Raw genomic sequence first — 20746 nt, 5'->3', positions numbered from 1 at the left:
GGTATGGGTTGTAGGAGGCCCACTGGAAAGTGTCGTGGAGTCTTACTCTGAGCACACACGGGACAGACAGCTACGAAGGCAGTAACATCAGCCCGTAGACTAGGCCACCAGAATTGTTGGGAAATGGCCCAAATGAGTTGATTCTTCCCAGGATGGCCAGCTGCCTTGGGAGAATTGCAAGTCTGGAGCACAGCAGTACAGAGACTCTCTGGGACAAAGCAGCAGTCACGAGGTTTATCAGGAGGAGCATGGACCTGAGCAGCAAGAATTTTGTCACCCAAAGGAGAAGTAAGACTGGTGCGAACCGTAGCCAAGATACGATCAGGAGGAATCATAGGAACCGGAACCGACTCCGACTTGGAAGTGGAGGAAAATTGTCGTGACAAGGCATCAGCCCTTACATTCTTATTACCGGGTAAGAATGAGACAATGTAATTAAAACTCGACAAGAAAAGAGCCCATTGCGCCCTTCTGGGAGAGAGTCGCTTAGCCTCAGACAAGAATGTAAGATTCTTATGGTCAGTAAGAATAAGAACAGGCACAGTGGTGTCTTCAAGGAGATGTCTCCATTCTTTCAGGGATAAAATGATCGCCAACAGCTCTCTGTCACCAATCTCATAATTGTACTCAGCAGGTGACAATTTCTTGGAAAAGTAGCCACACGGATGCATAGCGCTCTCAGAGTTAGGACGTTGAGACAGAAGGGCGCCAACTTCAGTCTCAGAAGCATCAACGTCTAGGATAAAAGGCAACGTAGGATCAGGATGTGCCAACACAGGAGCAGAAACAAAGGCAGCCTTGAGAGTCTCAAAGGCCTTAATGGACTCCGGCGACCAACTCTGTGGGTTACCGTCCTTTCTGGTCATATCAGTCAGGGGCTTGACCAGAGACAAGAAGTTACAAATAAACTTCCGATAGTAGTTGGCAAAGCCCAGGAAACGCTGCAGAGGACGAAAACCCACTGTAGGACTGGCAAAAGTTTCTCTGGGTCCATCCAAAAACCAGCAGTGGAAATTACATAGCCTAGAAATGTAACCTGTTCACGATGGAACTCGCACTTCTCCAGTTTACAATAGGGATTGTTCTCTCTTAGTTTCTGAAGCACACGACAAACATCTGTGTGGTGGCTCTCCAGGGACTTGGAAAATATGAAGATATCATCGAAATAAACCACCACACACAACTGCAACAAATCTCGGAGGACATTGTTAATAAATTCCCCGAAAACTGCCGGGGCATTACAAAGGCCAAAAGGCATTACCAGGTATTCATAATGGCCTGTTCTGGTATTAAACGCAGTTTTCCACTCGTCGCCCTCCTTAATGTGCACGAGATTGTATGTCCCTCTCAAGTCAAGCTTTGTGAAAACCATGAAAACCCCTGAGGCAGTCAAATAACTCTGTAATCAATGGAATCGGGTAGGCATTCTTAATTGTGACACGATTGAGACCCCTATAATCTATACAAGGTCTCAGTTCACCGCTCTTCTTTTTCACAAAGAAACCAGCACCAGCAGGAGACAAGGATTTGCGGATGAAACCTCGAGAAAATGTGTCAGCAACATACTCCTCCATGGCCTTATCCTACAAGACCGACAAAGGGTAAACCCGGCCACGAGGAGGTATGGCACCAGGTTGAAGGTCAATTGCGCAATCATAAGACCGGTGTGGAAGCAAACTACCGGCTTGATCTTTATCAAAGACATCGCTAAAATCACGGTACTCCTCCGGCAGGGAGGGGAGTGAAGAGGTGCACAGGACCTTGGATACCTTCAGGAAGCAGGTCTCACTGCATTGTGGTGACCAGGAGATAACCTCAGCATGGAGCCAATCAAAAGAGGGGTTGTGCCTCTGTAACCAAGGATAACCAATAACCAGTGGAAACCTAGGTGAGGAAATAACTTGGAATTGGATTATCTCATGGTGAAGAGCCCCTATGGCCATGGACAACGGAACCGTCTCATGAGTCACATGGGCAGGCTGTAAAGGTCTCCCGTCAAGAGCCTCAATGGCAAGTGGAGTGTCACGCAGCTGCAGCGGAATCGAGTGCTGCGAAACAAATGCAGCATCAATGAACAGGCCTGCAGCCCCAGAGTCAATTAGAGCCTGTATCTCGATAGACGACTCAGCCCAAGAAAGGGTGACCAAAACCAGGGGCTTATCCTTCTAGATAAGGAAAGAGGAGGAAGTAAGGTCGCACTATGGAGCAGTTTAGTGTAATTTTGGTATGAGCGGCCTCTATTCAATTTCCACCCAGTGTGGGTGAAAACAGTAAAGTGAAATGAGGAGGGGAAATAGACTTGGCGCTATACCGTTTTGGTTTGAAAAATTAATAATTGGTTATGGTTTATATAGATTTTCCAGCTTGCTGGTAAGTAATAAAATAAAATAAAATGGAATAAACCTAAATAAAAGTAAAGACTATCTGTTCATACCCAACAGTACTCTCCAATGATTATTTGTACATATATGTTCTTATGTTTCCTTATAAAAGTGAATAAACCATAAATAAACATGCGATACCTATATCTAAGTATTAAAGTGCAAGTGCCAGTGAAAAAAACACATGTGCGAGTGTTGAAATACACAATTACACCTACAAAATAAGTAAGTAAATATATGATTAATTAACAATTTTGTATGTTATATCTCAATTAGTGCTCACATAAAAATACCAGGTGACGAATGGCCCGTGAAAGGATGACGAATGGCCCGTGAAAGGATGACGTCTGAATGACGAAACGCGTAGGGCGTGGCCAGGCAGCGTACACCTCTTGCTTAGACGGCGGCACAGCCGGGCGGGACTTTCAAATAGAGCATTTCAACAAAACGTTCTTTTAAATCGAATGTTTGTGAGTAGTTTAACTTTTTATTAATAAAATTAATTTTACAAACGTACTGCACAATGGATATGCCTCTTACTTGTTGCATATAACGAGGCACGCTATACGAACGGAGGAACGAGGGACCCCCAGGACCACAGCAGAGACAGGTGGTGTACTGCTAGCAGATTGGCTGCAAGTACTTGGGAGACCTTTTGCTATACGTTCATTCCTCTTTCTCAAAAAAGTTTTTATTGAAATACAATGAAAGCATTACAGTAACACAAATAATCTTAATTATATACTACGTAATGATTGCTATACCTTCATTCCTCTCAGCACAGGTTTTTGAGAGGACTGGAGGTATAGTAGGGTTAGAAATCCCAGATGAGGAGCAAGGAGAAGTCCGCCTTTTTCTTTGATGTGGGTCTTTTGCCAACGGACTGCATGGCAGAATGTTATAAATATCATTGCTTAAAGCGGGAGTCCGCCGGGAGTTCCGTTTTTTTTTTTTAAAGCCAGCAGCTACAAATACTGCAGCTGCTGACTTTTAAAATAAGGACACTTACCCGCCCAGCGCGCCCGCGGTGTCGGCACCCGAAGCCGATCTCTCGATCGTCTCTCGGGTGCTGCCGCCACCATCTTGGGTATGGGAATCAGGAAGTGGAGCCTTTCGGCTTCATTTCCCAGTTCCCTACTGCGCATGCGCGAGTCACGCTGCGCAATAAGGATGGTCCCGCTGTCTCTGGGATCCGTGTGTTTCCCAGCAGGCAGCGGGGGACTTTCGGAAAGGGGCGTAGATTCTGCAGAATCTACGCCCCTTTCCGCAGATAGCTATGCCGGAAGTGGGTGCAGATACCTGTGGGGAGGATTCCAATGAGCGGAAGGTCCACTTTAGGGTGGACCTCCGCTTTAACTGAACATTAATTCTGTCCTACTAAGAATTCGAAACTACTGTCTATATTTGTTTATTTTTGAAAGTGTCACTTATTTTGTATTATGCTGCCTGCCCTGAACAGGATCAAACATTTCACCTTATTCAGTTGCCCCCTCTTGCACTGCAATCTGTCAGGCCAGTTGTTAAACCCCGCCCCCCCCGCAAGCCTGGTTTTATCAGCTTCTAATTGACTAATTTTGAATCACCCCCCCCCCCCCCCCCCACACACACACACCTTCCCAATATAAATGTAGTTCATTTCTTGGGATGGCTGGTGAGGGTTTAGGCTGGTCACTCCTGCACTAAGTGTCACGTCGGCAAGAAGTGTTTGGCACTTGTACATGGGCACTTTGACTAAGGCACTGTTGCAAAAGTACAGACATTGATCATCCACTGCTATTTGGCAGGAAGTTCCTCTTAATACTCTAACTAACCTCTAACTAACCTCAGCCTTCCTTCTCCCCACCCTCCAACATGCTCACACCAATCTTTGTTATAACGTCCTCTCTCCTCAAACTCTCATTATCCCCCCTCTCCAGCCCCCAACCTTTACATATCTCCCTCTCTTCTTCCCACTCAATATCACTCCACTTACCACCTCCTGCTCATTCTAAGCCCACGCAGTATCATCACGTCCATTCCACCACAGCATCTGCCCCCCTATAAATCCCACTCCCGCCTTACCACCCTCACCCTCCTACTACTCCTAATGTCTGGTGACATTGCACCAAACCCCGGCCCTCCCACACCCCATTCCCATCCCCAAAATATGCTGTCTAACTCCTCCAACAGTCGTAACCCCCACCTTCTCATCCCAATTCCCCTAATTCCCCTAAGTCGGCCCCCCTCTTTCATGTGCCCTCTGGAATGCCCACTCAGTCTTCAACAAACTAGCCTCTATCAATGACCTTTTCCTCTCCAAATCCCTTAATCTATTTGAAATAACTGAAACCTGGCTCCAGGAATCTAACACTACCTCTCCAGCTGCCCTGTTCCACAGTGGCCTCCATTGGACTCAATCCACCAGACCCAGTGGACGAAAAGGAGGTGGCATTGGACTTCTCCTCTTCCCACAATGCACCTTTCAGGTACTTCCCACACCTCCCTCTCTTACCCCCTGCTCTTTCGAAATGCACTGTATTCGTCTTTTCTCTACAGTTTGTCTGAGGGTCGCAGTTATTTATGGACCTCCTGGACCAGTGTCATGCTTTCTGGATGACTTCTCTGCATGGCTACCCTATTTTCTCTCATCTGAAGTACCTGCTATCATCCTAGGTGACTTTAACATTTCAATCAATGTTAATACTGCTACCACTTCTAAACTGCTCAACCTAACCTCCTCTTTTAACCTAACACAATTGACACAAACCACCACTTACTCCAACGGTAATACACTCGAGCTCGTATTCTCCCATCGCTGCACTCCCTGCAATTTCTCTAACACAACCTTTCCTCTCTCTGATCACATCCTTTTCACTCTCTCCTTGTCTCTTAGGCCGCGTACACATGGGCGGACTGTTCGCCCAACTTTGTCCGCTGAACAGTGTTTCAGCGGACAGTCCGCTCGTGTGTGGGCTTCAGCGGACAGTTTCAGCGGACTGTCTGACGAACAAAGTCTTACGGAATTTCCGTAAAACTGTCCGCTGAAACTTGGTTTGAGCGGACAGTCCGCCCGTGTGTGTGCCAGTCCGCTGTACTTTCGAAATGAGCGAACTGTTCCCGCCCGGAGAAAAGTCTGCTCATTTCGAGAGCGTCTCCAGGTAGGCGGGGCCCGCGAGGGAGACGTCGCGGGCCCCGCCGCCTGGTATGGACTTAAAGGGGAGCCCCAACGCCGAAAAAAATCGGCGTGGGGGTCCCCCCAAAGTCCACAACAGACCCTTGTCCGAGCACGCTACCCGGCCGGCCAGGAAAGGGGGGCGAGCGAGCGCGCCCCCCCTCCTGAGCCGTACCAGGCCGCGTGCCCTCAACATGGGGGGTGCCTTGGGGAAGGGGGGGCCGCGCGGCCCCCCCACCCCAAAGCACCTTGTCCCCATGTTGATGAGGACAAGGGCCTCTTCCCGACAACCCTGGCCGTTGGTTGTCGGGGTCTGCGGGCGGGGGGCTTATCGGATTCCGGGAGCCCCCTTTAATAAGGGGGCCCCCGGATACCGGCCCCCCACCCTATGTGAATGAGTATGGGGTACAATGTACCCCTACCCATTCACCTGTGAAAAAAAGTACAAAAAAAAAAACACAACACAGGGTTAAAATATTTTATTGCACAGCTCCGGGGGTCTTCCGTCTTCGGGGGTCTTCTCGCCGTACTACTCCGCTATCTTCTTGTAGCTCTTTTGCTAGCGGAGGAGTCCGGCTTTCTTCCTCCCCGCCGCCGGCCTCTTCTCCCGACTTCGGGGGTCTTGTCCCCCTCTTCGGTTCTTCTGCCGGGCCACCGCGCCTTCTTATAGCTCTTTTAGAGGCGGTGGCCCGGTCTTCTGTCGCCGCCTTCCGTTCTTCTGCCGGGCCACCGCGCCTTCTTATAGCTCTTTTAGAGGCGGTGGCCCGGTCTTCTGTCACCGCCGTCGCCGCCTTCCGTTCTTCTTCTGACCCCGCCCCCTTAGGATGTCATAGTCCCCATGTGACATCAACCCATGTGACCAACCCATGTGACATATACCATGTGACACCGCCCCATTGTCACTATATAAGTGGCCGCGCAGCGCGGCTCTGGCATTCCGGCCGGAGAGAGCGTCGTGTCAACATCTCCTGGAGAAGAAGAAGAAGAAGAACGGAAGGCGGCGACAGCGGCGACAGAAGACCGGGCCACCGCCTCTAAAAGAGCTATAAGAAGGCGCGGTGGCCCGGCAGAAGAACGGAAGGCGGCGACAGAAGACCGGGCCACCGCCTCTAAAAGAGCTATAAGAAGGCGCGGTGGCCCGGCAGAAGAACCGAAGAGGGGGACAAGACCCCCGAAGTCGGGAGAAGAGGCCGGCGGCGGGGAGGAAGAAAGCCGGACTCCTCCGCTAGCAAAAGAGCTACAAGAAGATAGCGGAGGAGTACGGCGAGAAGACCCCCGAAGACGGAAGACCCCCGGAGCTGTGCAATAAAATATTTTAACCCTGTGTTGTGTTTTTTTTTGTACTTTTTTTCACAGGTGAATGGGTAGGGGTACATTGTACCCCATACTCATTCACATAGGGTGGGGGGCCGGTATCCGGGGGCCCCCTTATTAAAGGGGGCTCCTGGATTCCGATAAGCCCCCCGCCCGCAGACCCCGACAACCAACGGCCAGGGTTGTCGGGAAGAGGCCCTTGTCCTCATCAACATGGGGACAAGGTGCTTTGGGGTGGGGGGGCCGCGCGGCCCCCCCCTTCCCCAAGGCACCCCCCATGTTGAGGGCACGCGGCCTGGTACGGCTCAGGAGGGGGGGGCGCTCGCTCGCCCCCCTTTCCTGGCTGGCCGGGTAGCGTGCTCGGACAAGGGTCTGTTGTGGACTTTGGGGGGACCCCCACGCCGATTTTTTTCGGCGTTGGGGTTCCCCTTTAAGTCCATTCCAGGCGGCGGGGCCCGCGACGTCTCCGTCGCGGGCCCCGCCTACCTTGACACGCACTCGAAATGAGCGGACTTTCCTCCGCGTGTGTGGGCGAGTCCGTTCATTTCAAAAGTTGCGCGGACTTAGTACGACGAACTTAGTCTGCCGTATTAGTCCGCTCAAAAAGTGCCGTGTGTGGGCAAGTTCGTTCATTCAAAAGTTTGAGCGGACTGTCTGACGAACTTAGTTTGGGCAGACAGTCCGCCCGTGTGTACGCCGCCTCACATCCCATGCTGCCAACCTACAAAACACTATCCGCAGAAACCTTCGAAAACCTCAACCCTTCCCTTCTTCATTCTGTTTCTGATGGCCTTTATGACAAAATCGCACCCCTGTCCTGCCCAGACCTAACCACTTCCATCTACAACATGTTGTCATCCTCCCTAGACATACTTGCTCCTCTTTCTACACGCAGAACAAGGCCCCGTCTGCCACAACTCTGGCAAACAGACGACACCAGAAGTCTTAAGAGACACAGCCGTGCTCTTGAGTGAGCGTGGCGTAAATCTGCAAGACTTTACCCTCTACAAATCTGCCCTTCTCAAATACAACTCCTGCCTCCACACTGCTAAACAAACCTATTACAACACTCTCATCAAAACCCTCTCATCCAAACCTCGTCAACTCTTTTCTACCCTTAATTCCTTACTTCACCCCCCACTGCCCCCACCCACCAAATTGCTTACCGCTCAACAGATTGCCAACCATTTCAATAGCAAAATTGACACAATTCGCAAGGAGATATCCAGCATTCAACTTCCTCCCCTACCCAACACAACAGGTCCAACACCACGCTCTCCTCTACTCTCCTCTTTTTGCCCAGTTACCACAGAAGTTAATAAACTCCTCTCCACGGCCCACCTCACTACCTGCTCCCGGGACCCTGTGCCCTCACAATTACTGCTACCACCTTCCCACTCTATCCTTAACTCCCTAACCCACATGTTCAACCTCTCCCTCTCCTCCGGCACCTTTCCTTCCCTGCTCAAACATTCACTGGTTACCCCCATACTCAAAAAACCCTCACTAGACCCCACCTGTTTGAACAACTTAAGACCCATCTCCCTGCTCCCATTTGCCTCCAAGCTCATCGAACGCCTTGTCCATGACCAAATTAGTTGCTACCTCATGGACAACAACCTTCTTGACCCCCTACAGTCTGGCTTCCGCCCACAACATTCTACTGAAACTGCCCTACTAAAACTCACCAATGACCTACTAACTGCTAAAACCAATGACCACTACTCCATACTCATACTTTTAGACCTCTCTGCTGCCTTTGACACAGTTGACCACCTGATTCTCCTCAGAAAATTACGCTTCCTTGGACTCTGCTATTCTGCTTTATCCTGGTTTTCCTCCTACCTATCTCAGCGCACTTTCAGTGTCACTTACAACTACATCTCCTCTGCTCCCCTTCCTCTTTCTGTTGGGGTACCCCAAGGTTCTGTCCTTGGGCCCCTCCTATTCTCGCTCTATACCTCTTCCCTAGGCCAGTTGATAAACTCCCATGGTTTCCAATACCACCTCTATGCCGACGACACCCAGATCTATCTCTCCACTCCTCAACTCACCCCCTCAATCTCCTCACAGATCTCCAACTTACTGAATGACATATCAGTATGGATTTCACACCACTTCCTCAAACTCAATCTTTCTAAAACTAAGCTTGTTATATTTCCTCCTTCATGATCCCCCCCGTGACTTCACCATTAATATCAACAACACAGCCATTGGTCACTCCACACATGCCAGGGTCCTGGGTGTAATCCTTGACTCTGGCCTCTCTTTCAGCCCCCATATCCAATCACTGGCTAAATCCTGCCACCTTCACCTCCGCAAAATCTCCAGAATTAGACCCTTCCTGACTAATGACACCACAAAGCAACTCGTTCACTCCTTGATTATTTCCCGCCTTGACTACTGCAACTCTCTCCTTAATGGCCTACCCTTAAGCAAGCTATCCCCCCTTCAGTCTATTATGAATGCTGCTGCTTGACTAATACACCTCACTAATCGTTCCGTTACTGCTGGCCCTCTCTGCCAATCCCTTCACTGGCTTCCCCTACCCCACTATGTAAAATTCTAAATGCTAACCATAACATACAAAGCCATCCACAACATCGCCCCCATCTATATCACCAACCTCATCTGCAGATATCGCCCAAATCGTCCACTCCACTCCTCCGAGGACCTCCTGCTTTCTAGCTCCCTTGTTACCTCCTCTCATGCTTGCCTTCAAGACTTCTCCAGAGCCTCTTCCATCCTCTGGAACTCCCTGCCCCAGTCTGTCCAATCAGCCCCTACCCTGTCCACCTTTAAGAATTCCCTGAAAATTCATTTATTCAGGGAAGCCTATCCCACACCCACCTAACTGTCCCCGAGCCACCACCATCAAATCATTCTCTGCAGCTATTACCTTTTGTACCACCACCCCCTCCCTTTAGAATGTAAGCTCTACGAGCAGGGCCCTCCTGTACCTTTTGTATTGTACTGTAATTGAGTTGTCCCCCCTATACATTGTAAAGCGCTGCATAAACTGTTGGCGCTATATAAATCGTGAATAATAATAATAATAAATATAGGGTTGGTGGCGTTGCCCGTCAGCGGCAAACTTGGCAGTATGCTACAGCTGGGGGAAGAGTTTCTTGTCCTTCTGTGGCACCCCCTCTCTCTAGGCTCACGTTACACTCTTCCTCAACCTGGGAACCAACATCGGAGCCTTCAAATCGATGCACATCCTCCAGCAGCATGTACCCGATACTGTGGTCGATTAATTCTGGTGACTCCTCAATGCATGATAGTGAGGCTACGGAAGGAGTGACTGTGGACAAGGAGCTGGTGGAATAGGCCGATTTGGCAGCTGCGTTGGAAGGCAAACTACTCTTAGCCTGGGTGAGAGAGGATGAGGATGGCTTCATTATCCACTCCACCAACTCTTCTGCATGTTGTGGCTGACTTGTACCTTGGAGGTGAGCCTGATGTGCAGAGGGAGACCTCTTCATACAGTCCTGGTTCCTGGGTCACTAGAGTTTGGGACAGCAACTGTAGGAGCACAGTGAGGTAAGAGTGCCTGCTGGATAAGATGACCACTGGGAGAGGCTGGCGCCGGCTGGAATACTGAAGATGCAGGTCAGCAGGATCCAGGTCAGCAGGATGCAGGTCTGATGGATGCAGGTTAGCAGGATGCTGGTGCGCCAGGGAGCATCAAGCGCATGCGGATGCAATGGCAGGCAGGAGGAAGATCAGACAAGCCAGGTCATATACAGTGGATCAGTTCAGGTAGAATTGGCAGGCAAGGGATGGTCAGAGTACAGGCTGGTTTTGGCAATGGAAGATCAGGCAGACAAGTAAACAGAGCAGGCTCAAGGAAGCCAAAGGTCAGAACTGGTCGACAGCAGCGAGGTCAGAGAGCTGGGCCAGTATGATATCAAGTGCAGATTCGGGAACAGGACACAGGATAAGCTGCAGATCAGACAGCAAAGGACTGAACAGTAGAAGCCCCTTTTAAAGGCCACAGGGCACCAAGGCAGCGTTACTGTGTATGCTCTCTGCGATCTGTGCACGCGCATGCGCATTGGTGCACGTCTGTTCGCTGCTGGAAGCCTGTTGACTGGAATACGGCAAAAAGAGGATGCACCATGTCTACGACCACCACTGTTGACTGTAGACACAGAGACTGCTTTCCCTCTTTTAGTGGCCTGTGACTTCTGCCTGTCCTTGGTGGCCATCCGGACATGATGTATTTTTTGTTTTGCAACACCACTACACTGTATTAGATACTGTGTACACCGCCTGAAGTGTATTAGAAAGTGTACAATGGCTGCACTGTATTGTATACTGTGTACACCAGCAGACGTGTAGTAGAAACTGTACACACTGTATTAGATACTGTGTACACCGCCTGCACTGTATTAGAAAATGTACAACTGCTGCACTGTATTGTATACTGTATATATTAATACACTGCCTGCACTGAATGAATATAGAGTAAACACTGAATATATAGTCTATGCTAAATGCAGAGTATTTTGTGCATGTATGTACTAGACTGACTGTGTATATTGTAAAGTTTGGGGATACTAGCTCTGCGGGACCAAGTGCATAAACCGGTCAAAGGTGAAACCAAAAAGACTTTTATTTATAATTAAATCAAAATAAGGCTTTTCTTCAGCATACAAATCAAAACGTAAATTAAAGTCCTCTTATCTTCAGCACAAAAAGAACAAGAAAATAAAGCACCTACAGTGCTGTAGTCGAGTCTTCACCCCAAAGTTTTCAGAGTCCTTATAGCAGTATTTTGTAGCCTCCAAGATAGCAAGACAGCAACACAGCTCCTCAGACAGGTGTTAATCTCCTACTCCTCCTCACCACCACCTCTCTACTACTTCCTGTCTTATTGGAGGCCTTTAACCCCCTGTGTGCAGAATCCCTGTGGTCAGGGAGGGAGGCTCTTTCCCACACAAATGTCACTTCAGAGCCCCCCAAATTCCGGGTCCCAACTATCTCTCTTTTAATATAGAGAGGACCTCGAGTCAGTCCTCTCCTAAAGACTATCCCCGGAGTTTCTCACCCATTTTTGGGTGACCCCCTGAAGCCTACCGGGATTCCCTTAAAGGGACCACAACCCGAATACAGATGTTACATAGCACCCGTCCAGAACCCAACCTTGGCATCCTGTACATATCCCCCCCCCGCCTCAACGCGGAGGTGTTGGAGGCACCACTTGACATCATACAATGGACCCGGGAGAGGGCATCAGTGTTCTGATGTTGTCTCCCGGATCTGTGCTCTACCACGAAATTGAACTCCTGGAGAGAAAGGAACCACCTTGTTACTCTGGCATTAGTTTGCTTATTTTGCCTCATATAGGTCAGTGGGGCATGGTTGGATACCAGGAGAAACCTTCTGCCTAGGAGGAGATACCGCAAAGAGTCCAAAGCCCACTTAATGGCAAGGCACTCCCGCTCCACCACCGCGTAGTTTTTCTCCGCTGCCGTCAGCTTCCTACTTAGAAAAACTATGGGGTGCTCTTCCCCGTTGATCACTTGCAACATGACTGCTCCTAACCCTTCATTTGAAGCATTTGTCTGTACTACAAAATCCTTAGTAGAGTCCGGAGCAACGAGCACCGGATCCTGGCACAATGCCGTCTTAAGCTTCTGAAAAGCTTTTTTGGCATCATCATTCCACTTTACCATCACCGACTTTCTGCCTTTGGTCAGGTCAGTCAATGGTGCAGCAATGGTGGCAAAGTTGGGGATAAACCTCTGGTAGTAGCCAACTATGCCCAAAAACGCTCTGACCTGCTTTTTGGTTAGGGGACGGGGCCAGTCCTGTATGGCTTTTACTTTACTCATTTGGGGCTTCACCAGCCCTCTACCCACAATGTACCCTAGGTACTTGGCTTCCTCCACCCCAATTGCAAATTTTTCTGGATTTATGGTGAATCCTGCTCTTCTCAAAGAGTCTACGACTGCATGAACTCGGGGAAGATGGGAATCCCAATCAGGGCTGAAGATGGCTATGTCATCCAAATAAACAGAAGCGTACAGATGATGTGGATGCAAAGTTTTGGAACGTAGCACGGGGCAGAGTGTAAACCAAATGGCATTCTTTTGTATTGGAAGTGGCCTTCCGGGGTAGAGAAGGCCTTTTTCTCCCTAGATTCCTTGGTCAGGGGAATCTGCCAGTACCCTTTTGTGAGGTCCAGCGTGGTAATATACCTGGCAGGACCCAACCTTTCAATTACCTCATCTACCCGTGGCATGGGATAAGCATCAAACTTGGAGATTTCATTAAGTTTTCTAAAGTCATTGCAGAAGCGAAGAGTGCCGTTGGGTTTGGGTACCAACACGAATGGACTCGACCACTCGCTCTGCGACTCCTTAATGACATCAAGCTCGAGCATTCTTTTGACCTCTTCAGACACTGACACTCTATGAGCTTCTGGGATACGGTAAGGCTTTAACCAAATTTTTACATTGGGTTCAGTTACAATGTCATGCTCGATGACATTGGTGAGTCCCGGCAACCCTGAAAACATGTCCCTATTTCTTTGAAGGAACTCTTTTGCTTGCTGGGGTTGGGGCCTAGTTAAGGTAGCAGCCATCTGCACCAGGCCGATCCCTGCATGGTCTCCTGACTGTACCGCTACCACCGTGGATACCTGTTCTCTGTCTCTCCAGGGTTTCAACAAATTTACGTGATAGATCTGGTATGGTTTCCTTTTCCCTGGCTGGTGTACCTTGTAGTTTACCTCCCCCACTTTTTCTACTACCTCAAACGGACCTTGCCACTTGGCCAAGAACTTGCTCTCCACTGTGGGTATTAGGACAGCCACCCGGTCTCCTACTTGAAACTGTCTGACTTTCGCAGATCGGTTATACACCCTTCTTTGGGCATCCTGAGCCTTCTGCATGTGCTCCCTCACCAGCGGCACCACCTTAGCCACCCTCTCTCGCATTTGAGAGATATGCTCTACCACGGTTTTGTGCGTTCAGGACTCACTTTCCCACGTTTCCTTTACCAGATCAAGCAACCCCCAGGGCCTTTGCCCATACACTAGCTCAAATGGTGAGAAGCCCATGGACGCTTGTGGAACCTCCCAGATGGCAAACAAGAGGGCAGGGAGTAACATATCCCAATCCTTCCCGACTTTCTGGACCACTCTTTTTAGCATGGACTTTACAGTTTTATTAAACCTCTCAACTAGGCCATTGGTCTGCGGGTGATAGACGGACGTCCGCAACTGTTTAATCTGAAACAGTTTGCACAAGTCCGCCATCACCTTTGACATAAAAGGGGTGCCCTGGTCCGTTAGTATCTCTTTCGGAAATCCAGTTCGTGAAAACATTTGAAATAATTCCCGGGCAATCGCTTTAGAGGAAGTTTTCCTCAAAGAAACTGCTTCTGGATATCTGGTTGCGTAGTCTAGGATGACTAATATATATTGGTGCCCCCTTGCCAACTTTACCAGGGGTCCCATGAGATCCATAGTGATCCGCTCGAATGGAACCTCAATAATTGACAAGGGTACCAGAGGGCTTCTATAGTGGGGCACTGGGGCAGTTAACTGGCAAATGGGACAAGATTCACAATATCTTTTAACCTCAACCTTCACCCCTGGCCAGTAAAACCGGTCAGTTATCCTGGCCTCTGTTTTCTCTGCACCCAAGTGTCCTCCCAGTGCGTCGTTGTGGGCTAGATCAAGTAGCATCCGCCTATACGGTTGGAGAACCAGCAACTGCTCTATAGTTTCCCCACGGCTTTCAGCCACTCGATAAAGCAAGTCCCCCTTCAACGCAAAATGAGGAAACCTCTGATCTGCCCCTGGCATTTGTGAGACCCCATCCACAACAGAAACCTGCTCTCGAGCATTGACCAAGGTAGGATCCCGCAACTGGGCCGTGCCAAACTCACCCCTGGGTACATCCAGGTTTGGGTGCACTGGCCTTGAGGAAGTTTCTCCTTCACCCTCCTCAACCGGGAACTGCAGCGGGGAGCTCCTCGTCATTCTCCCCCAGCATAACCTGTAACGGGAAGACATCCCCCCTCAGAGGTTAACTCGGTTTTGAAATCTGAAACAGAATCATCCTTTAACTTAACATTCTCTGCAATATCATTATCAGTAACCGGTATCTCTGTATCAGTGGGGTAGGTCCCTCAGACTCTGTCTCTTCCAGGCCCAGTGTCCCCAGTTCTCCTGGCTGTCCTGGTAGCCCCATCTGTACCTAGCTCCACAGTTCGAAAAATAGTGGACCATCCCGCCCCAATATAATGTATTAAGCTTCTCACTACCCCGACCTCTTGTGTCACTGAGGTATGGCCATAGGACACAGTCACCGAAACCAAGGGGTACTCCTTGGTGTCTCCATGGATGCACACTACACATAGGGTTTTTCTTACAGGGCCAAGTCTCCCAATCACCTGGGCATGTACAAGTGTTACCATGCTACCAGAGTCCAGTAGCACCCTGGCAGGAAGGTGGTTCACCCACACTTCACACTCGAACCATCCTGCAATGGGATCCAGATGAGTGGCACAGACTCTTTGCACATAGAAGGAGCTTCCCTGACCACTCCCGCAGTCCATAGGCTCCTCCTGAAGTGGGCATTGCGCCCGGGTATGTCCCCAGGACCGACATCGCCAACACTGTAGGTCTCCCATTCTTGGGACAGGAACCACCCTTCGAGGTTCTGCAGCAGACTATGCAGTTTTGCGGGTCCCAACGTCTGGCAGGGCTTCTCTCCTAGGTGCTATGGCTGGTTTGGGTGCCCTTGGTGTGGGTTCCTGACGCTTGGCAGGCCCAAGCAGGTCCTCCACCATGGTCTACCTTTCAACTAACTCAACCAGCTGGTCAGCGGGTGCAGAGTCTCCATGGCTTACCCAGTGCTGTAGGTCATCTGGCAGGGACCGCATGTACCAGTCCATCACTATTCGTTCCACCATCTGTGGGCCTGACAGTTTTTCTGGCTGCAACCATTTTTTAACCAGCTGTACCAGTTCATGCATTTGGGACCTGGGTGGTCGGTCAGGTTTGTACCGGCAGTGATGCACCCTCTGAGCCCAGACGGCTGTGGTCACTCCTAGGCGGGCCAGGATCTCTGCCTTCAGACGCTCATAGTCGCTGATGTGTTCCATTGGGAGGTCAAAATAGGCCTTTTGTGGGTCGCCGGTGATGAAAGGGGAGATAATGCCGGCCCATTGGTCACAGGGCCACCCCTCTCTCTCCGCTATCCTCTCAAAGGTGGTGAGAAAGGCCTCTACATTATCCCTGGGTGTCAGTTTTTGTAAAAAATGGCTGGCCCTCACAGACACCTGGTTGCCAGCAGCGACAGCCACTTGTTCTCATCCCTGAGCCAGCCTCTTTACTGCCTCCTGCAAGGCAGCCACCTGTGCTTGAGTGGACTCCTGCTGAGCAGTAAACTGGGCAGCTAGCAGCCGTGTGCTTTCCTACTGTGCAGCTATGGCCTGTGCCAGGGCCTGCTGCTGCTGAGCCATTGCTTCCTCATGGCGACGGTTTGTGTCTGCTGAAGCTTGCTGCTGTATCACGGTGGCTTGTGCCAAAGCCCTGATGACCTCCTCCATGTCTTTACCTGCTGCTTGCAGCGTCTGAGCTGACTTCACCCAAGACATGCCATTTGTACACAGTCTCTTATAAATGTCAGTTTTTGGTTTTTAAACGTTTTTTGTGACTGCAAATGCACTTTTGCCCGCATTCTCCACCAGTTGTAAAGTTTGGAGATACTAGCTCCGCGGGACCAAGTGCATAAACCGGTCAAAGGTGAAACCAAAAAGACTTTTATTTATAATTAAATCAAAATAAGGCTTCTCTTCAGCATACAAATCAAAATGTAAATTAAAGTGGGACTGTACTGGGGAAAAAAATATTAAAAGCCAGCAGCTATAAATACTACAGCTGCTGACTTTTAATAAATGGACACTCACCTGTCCCGGGGTCCAGCGATGCCGGCAGCCGAGGCCGATCGATTGCTCGGGTCTCGGCTGCTGCCGCCACAATTCTAGGTGAGGGAATCAGGAAGTGAAGCGAATCGGCTTCACTTCCCGGTTCCCTACTGCGCATGCGCGAGTTGCGCAGCGCAATAGGAATTGTCCGCGCTGTCTCTGGGACCCGTGTGTGTCCCAGCAGACAGCGCGGCAGGACAGGATGAGGCATAGACTCCCACGGGAGTCTATGCCCGGAAGTGGGTGTAAATACCTGTCTTTGACAGGTATCTCCGCCCCCCTCCCCCCTGAAAGGTGCCAATTGTGACACCGGAGGGGGGAGGGTTCCGATCAGCGGAAGTTCCACTTTAGGATGGAACCCCGCTTTAAAGTCCGCTTATCTTCAGCACAAAAAAAACAAGAAAGTAGTCGGTCTTTGCCCCAAAGTTTTCGGAGTCCTTATAGCAATCTTTTGTAGCCTCCAAGATAGCAAGACAGCAAGACAGTAACACAACACCTCAGACAGGTGATAATCTCCTACTCCTCCTCACCACCACCTCTCTACTACTTCCTGTCTTATGAGCTGTCTTCTTGGAGGCCTTTAACCCCCTGTGTGCAGAATCCCTGTGGTCAGGGAGGGAGGCTCTTTCCCACACAAATGTCACTTCAGAGCCCCCCAAATTCCGGGTCCCAACTATCTCTCTTTTAATATAGAGGACAGCGAATCAGTCCTCTCCTAAAGACTATCCCCAGAAATTCTCACCCATTTTTGGGTGACCCCCTGAAGCCTACCGGGATTCCCTTAAAGGGACCACATCCCGAATACAGGTGCTACATAGCACCCGTCCAGGACCCAACCTTGGCGTCCTGTACAATATATATATATCTCAAATACACTGCCACTAACTGAATAACCTGCCTGCTTAATCTTACTCAAGCTATCTCTCCGCCCATGCCAACAACACTACACACGGCTGCTCTGTAAGCAGCCTTATATAGTGTGGGGTGTGGACTTAGTCCCCCTGAGCCATGATTGGCCAAAGGCACCCTGTGTTTGGCCAATTATGGCTCTCTCAGCAGAGCGCGCTGTGATTGGCCAAAGCATGCAGGTCAAGTGCATGCTTTGGCCAATCATCATACAGCAATGCACTATGATCCCGCAGTGCATTATAGGTCGTTCTGCGGCGATCAAATTTTCCACGAACGCCCCATATGTTCAGCGAGCGGGCAAACACCTGATGATCGAGTTGAACTTATTTTCCACCCGAAACATCGAGCTCATCCCTGTAATGGCAGGTAGGGTGGCACTCTGGGAATTTTTATTATACACAGGATGCATTGGGAATGCACAGGGTGACTATGTGACTAGGATGGCAGGTGGCAGAGCACAACCAGGCTAGCATGGCTAGCCATCCTGAGCCACAGCCTGTTGGCAATACAAAAATGTAATCTTGGTCATAGCTGTAGCATTTGGGTCCTACTAGAAAATCCAATAATGTGCAGAAGGGATGGAGGGGGTGTGGGGGTTGACAGGTGGGCTTATGGTAATTAAAAGCACCATTATCCTTTAACATAAATATACATGCCACTGAGAAGATCCAGATTACAAGACTTCTGTACACACACACAAAGGAAGTGATCTGTCCTACACACTAATTGATGTTTAACACATGAATAGTATCCTAAAGTGATAATGGGTCCTACTTCTTAAAGCTGAACTCCAGGATAAGCAAATATCATCTAATTACAAGAGTCATGTGTATTCTTACTTGAATCTTGGTGTGCTTTATGTATTTCTTCCAAATCTGTGCAGTAATCCAGAGTGACACTACCTCTGTAAAAAAGACCATTAATAGCTGCTCTCTCTCCATGTGCAGGGTGACTGGTCTTATCTCCGCCCCCTCTTGTCACTTCCTGCAGACAGCCTGTAGTGGGTAGGGGTGGTCCCGGTCCCACCCCCTGCCCCGCCTACAACTCTCTTTTCTGCATGGGCTATGTACAGCACAGTGATGATGTCACTGCTACTTTCATTACAATGTAATATCTGGGTTTGCAAAGGCGTTTAATGAACGCAAAGTAAATCTTTTTTTTCCCTTTATGGTTATTGAGGAATATATTTAAATGAATTTTTTCTGAACACACTTCAGCTCTAAAGGGAACCTAAGGGCCCATTTAGACCTGTGTGTTGTTGTACCCTGCGGTAATACACAGGGTTTACCACACATTGCCGTAACATATAGTTATACACGATCCAAGGTCCTAAATGCATAACAACACAGTGGCATGCAAACACTCTCTACATTCATGTGCATTCAGTTTAGCTACATTTAGAAAACATATAGATTTGTGTGTCCAGGAGCAGATCAGGTGTGAATGGGGAGCAGGTGTGTTAAATTTGGTGTTATCGCTCTCACTCTCTCATACTGGTCACTGGAAGTCCAACATGGCACCTCATGGCAAAGAACTCTCTGAGGATCTGAAAAAAAGAATTGTTGCTCTACATAAAGATGGCCTAGGCTATAAAAAAGATTGCCAAGACCCTGAAACTGAGCTGCAGCATGGTGGCCAAGACCATACAGCGGTTTAACATGACAGGTTCAACTCAGAACAGGCCTTGCCATGATCAACCAAAGAAGTTGAGTGCATGTGCTCAGCATCATATACAGAGGTTGTCTTTGGGAAATTGAGGTATAAGTGCTGCCAGCATTGCTGTAGAGGCTGAAGGGGTGGGGGCTCAGCCTGTCAGTGCTCAGACCATACACCGCACACTGCATCAAATTAGTCTGCATGGCTGTTGTCCCACCTCGTCAGTGCCCATCATTGCCATCTCATTAGTGCCACCTCATCAGTGGAGGAGAAAAATGACTTTTTAAATTTTAGCAAAAAATAAAAAACCCAGTGATGATTACCGTATTTATCGGCATATAACACACACATTCATTTTAAGAGGGACGTTTCAGGGAAAAACTTTAATTTTTGTATTGGCGTACAACAAGCACACGCTATTTGCACCTGATTTTCATGGTGAAAAAGTGAGTGTTATACGCTAATAAATACAGTAAATACCACCAAAAGAAAGCTATCGGTGTAAAAAAAATTATAAAAATGTAATTTGGGTACAGTGTTGCATGACCGCGCAATTGTCATTCAAAGTGCTACAGTGCTGAAAGTTCGCCAGGGCAGGAAGGAGTAAAAGTGCTGGTGTTCTGTCCAGAAGTGCCCGGGATGTACTGCGCATGCGCCATACAAACAGCACAACAGCTGATTTGCCAATCAGCTGGGCTGACGTAACCAGGGCACATTCGCATATCATAGGAGGTATCTTTCGATGGGAGATACCATTTCACAGGCACAATTTAAACCTGTACAAACAGCGGGGGAGACAGTAGTTCTCAGTGCATCGCTGCTGCTGGAGGGCGGCTAGTGGTTGTGTTAAAGAGCTGGCTTTGTCTGCGCTGCAACCTGTCCTTTTACGGAGGCAAAACCGGACGTTCAACACAGCAAATCCTCCCTGCAACACGGACAAAACCAGACTATCAGCACACTGTAAAGCCGCACCGCAACAGCGAGCCACAATGTGAGAACTACGGTCTCCCCCCCGCTGTTTGTATAGGTTTCAATTGTGGCCGTGAAATAGTATCTCCCATCGAGAGAAGCCTCCTTCGATGTGCGCTTGCGCCCTGGTCACGTCACTACAGCTGATCGGCAATTCACCAGAAGTGCAGCTCCGTCCTGCGCATGCGTGGGCACAATTCGATGGGGGGGCGCTTCTCCACAGAACACCGGTATTGAAGTGGTTAAGAAATAGTAGCACTGCAAACGCAATGTACACAATTGTGGAATGCGTCCAGAAACACGCTTTTCCATGTGCGTTCCCACAATGTGCAGGTGTGAATGGGCCCCCAGGAAGCTCTCCCTGAGAAATACCATGCAGACATATCTGGAGTTCATGTGGACAGAAAGAGGCTGCAGA

Source organism: Lithobates pipiens, unplaced genomic scaffold (genome assembly GCF_037356315.1).
Source record: "Lithobates pipiens isolate NorthernLeopardFrog02 unplaced genomic scaffold, aLitPip1_a1.2 Scaffold_22, whole genome shotgun sequence".
NCBI lineage: Eukaryota > Metazoa > Chordata > Amphibia > Anura > Ranidae > Lithobates > Lithobates pipiens.
The sequence above is the reverse complement of the archived record's forward strand: the minus strand, read 5'-3'. Positions refer to the sequence as shown.